Genomic DNA, 3,566 nt, shown 5'->3' on the forward strand with positions numbered 1-3,566 from the left:
TGTCACACATATTACTTCTATATAAGTTAAAAACCTGAATGTACTTTATTTTTACTTAAATCATTTACCTTCTTAAGAGATAAAATTTGAGAAAAATATTTTACCTAGTATTTATCAATTTTTGCATGGTCTATTGCTTTGTGTTGATCCAAATTTTCATGTTATTTTTTTCTGCCTGAAGAACTTCATTTAGCATTTCATCTGTTTGTTTAAAATGGTCTTTATTTCATCTTTATGTGTGAAAGATATTTTCTCTGGGTAAAAAATTCTGAGTTGACCCTTGTCTTCACTTTGCATAACTTTTTTAAGAACTCTGTGGTTGCTATTTCCTTTGTTCTTCGGTAGTTGGGGGATGGCAAACTTTCATGTAAAGTTCCAGGTAGTCTTTTAGGTTTTTGCAAGCCGTATAGTCTCTCTTGAAACTACTCAACTCTGTCATTGTAGAACAGAAGCAACCATAGCGATATATAAATGAATGCACTGGGGCTGTATTCCAACTAAACTTTGTTTACAGAAACAAGAGGTGAATCAGACTTGCCCCATGGCCATGGTTTGCCAATCCCTGCTCAGTATGTAATTTGTCTCTGGAACATCTTTATCCTTGGTTTTTAGCAGTTTGATTATGATGTAACTTGGCCTTGTTTTCTTTAAACTTATTATGCCCGGCTTTCATTGACCTTTCAAATTTTGAATTTTTTAGCCATTATTTCTTGAAATATTTGTATAGCTCCTAGCTCTTCTGGGGCTTCCCAGGTGGTGCTAGTGATAAAGAACCCAGCTGCCAATGCAGGAGACATAAGAGATGTGAGTTCAATCCCTGGGTTAGGAAGATCCCCTGGAGGAGGGCATGGCAACTCCATGTACTCTTGTCTGGAGAATGCCAGGGACAGAGGAGCCTGGCAGGCTACAGTCCGTAGTGTTGCAAAGAGTCAAACATGACTGAAGTGACAACAGGCAGGCACAGCTCTTCTGAAACTTCAGTTACATGTATGTTAAACTGCTTGAAATGTCTCGCAGATCACTTTTGCTCTGATCCTTTCTTTTTCTACATTTTTTTTTCTCTGCTTCATTTTGAATAGTTTTTATTTCTATGTCTTTAAGTTCTCTAATCTTTTCTTCTGTAGCCCATAGTTGTTGTATTTCCCTCATGAAATTTTAAATTTTTATTCATTTTTAAAATTTTATAATCTTCATTTTATTGAATATTAAACTTTAAAATGTGTGCTAAATTATCAAAATATTACTTTGACTCACAATAATATTATGCATATTTAAACTCAGCATAATTACAAAATAAAACTGTTTACTTAAACAATAGGGCTCTCCTCTAATAAAAATAACTTTAAATAAAAGGCTCAACTTCAAACTTTCATTACTGTTTCACTCTTTGGCCTCCATTGTCCAGAAACAGGTACATTTCAACTCATTTCTTTAATGGATATTTTGCAACAACTTTCTGAAGTTTTCCAATTCTTTCAGATTTGTAGAAATTCTTCCAAATGCATTAGACAATGATACTATTTCCTGTCAGTTTGGATGAATTTCATACATGGGCCCACTTTCTGGTGTATTTGCTATCAATGTCTCTCAAAACAAGACCTTTAAGGCAGTGCCCAAACCCTGAGTCTGAATATTTTCCACAGTCAACATTTAAACCAGCCAACACAATCCATAATTTTGGAAACATCTCTAAACTGTGTCCTAAAATGTGCCTATAATTAGCTTGCTTCTTTTTTTAATTCCAAGCCAAAAAATGAATTCCATAAAATGTAAAAAAAAAATTGTTTTACTTCATTAAATATTTCCAAGACTAATTTTTGAATCTTGTTGTCTGAAATTAAACTTCATTTTCAGTGAATAGATGGAAATCTGGGTGCCCAGTGGATAGTAGCATTTTAGATAATGGCCTTAACTCTTTTAAGTAAGGAAAATACATGTTCTTAGGCCTTCTTGTCCTTCAGTCAAAATTCCATCAAACCCACTGGTGAAATTCTGCAATGTATGTCCCCACTTTCCAAACAGCTATGTTGTAAAAGCTCTCTCACACTCAAACACACATTATTGCTTGCATGTAGTCCAGATATGTCTGAAGTACACCACTATTTTACACAAAGATCTTCTAGCCATCTGTGGAAAATGTTCTCTTCACGTTTCCCTTGACTAGAAGCCAAAATATTTAAATGTCTTTCATTGTCTGTGACTTTATTTTCTTCATAAACAATGCTGTTCCCTATCTTCCAAGCGTCTGGTCGCTTCTCACTGTGTAATGTTTAGGATTAAGGACAATCTACAGATTCAGTGCCAACCTATCATATTCAGCTAATATGCCATCAGCTTCACAGAGGCTGTCTGAGAAATCATCATACTTGATCCACTGAAGGACATTTTTTGTGTTTCCTCACTTAGGGATTCACCCCAGACTCTGTGTTACTCCGCCTGTTCACATCTTCAGTGAGCTTACTGGCTTCTTCGGAATACCTGTATCTTGTGTTTTGCATTTAACTTGAATTAAAACACTAAGTTTTTAACATTTAATTTAACATGTGTATTACTTCTTATATTGAACTTTTTGCTTTATCCTATAGCATACACAAAACAGTCTCACAATGCCAATATTAGTACTAACAAAAAAAAAACTGCAAAATGAAGTTTGAGTTGTTTAGTTCTTAGAATGTGACCCACTAAAGAAGGACAAATTCCTATGTTTGAAGGTCAATTGAAATAAATCTTTGTTTTTGGTTATGTTACCAATATTATACACATTTAGGTCTCTTTTGTTTTCAATTTTAGGGCTTGCCCTTTTTTTCCTGTTTGGTTTAATTTACTTTTTGAATATATAAAATAATTACATGATTCTAAAGTCAAAACTACATTAAAAATACACTCAGAGGAGTCCCCCTTCCACCCCTATCCCCTTATCCTAATTCCCCCATCACCTTCTGTGAATAAATATTTTCATTAGTTTCTGGTTAATCTTTCCAAAGTTTCGTTTTATTCAAAGGATAGTTACTATATACAGTGTTCTGCCCTTCACCTCACATAAAACATATGATTATTCTATAGCAACATATAAAAATATTTGTTAGATATATATGTACTATATATGTATAACTATATAATGTACTATATATATATACATTATTTATAACGTATACATAAATACAGGACTTCCCTGGTGGCTCAGACGGTAAAGCATCTGTCTACAATGTGAGAGACCTGGATTCGATCCCTGGGTTGGTAAGACTCTCTGGAGAAGGAAATGCGTATAATGTTTACAGCTTCAGAGTGTTCCACTGTGTACCATAGCTTATTCAGATCGCCACTACTGATAGTATTTGGGACATTTCTAGGATTTTTACCATTAAAAATAATGCCACCATGACTGACCTTGTGCACATATTATTTCACGTTTGTGCAGATGTACTTTTACTATGAGCACTGTGTGTGCGAGTCTACTCACTTGTGTCCAGTTCTTTGTGACCCCATGGACGGTAGCCTGCTAGGCTCCTCTGTCCATGGAATTTTCCAGGCAAGAATACTGGAGTGGGTTGCCATTTCCTACTCCA

At 34.7% G+C, this 3,566-nt stretch overlaps 1 pseudogene; it reads right to left on the bottom strand.

The window, feature by feature from the left end:
* Nucleotides 1-1,431: 1,431 nt before the first annotated feature.
* LOC120861311 lies at nt 1,432-2,498 on the bottom strand (annotated as a pseudogene).
* Between the last annotated feature and the right edge of the window lie 1,068 nt (nt 2,499-3,566).

The sequence above is a fragment of the Oryx dammah genome, unplaced genomic scaffold, assembly GCF_014754425.2.
Source record: "Oryx dammah isolate SB20612 unplaced genomic scaffold, SCBI_Odam_1.1 HiC_scaffold_11232, whole genome shotgun sequence".
NCBI classification, from domain to species: domain Eukaryota; kingdom Metazoa; phylum Chordata; class Mammalia; order Artiodactyla; family Bovidae; genus Oryx; species Oryx dammah.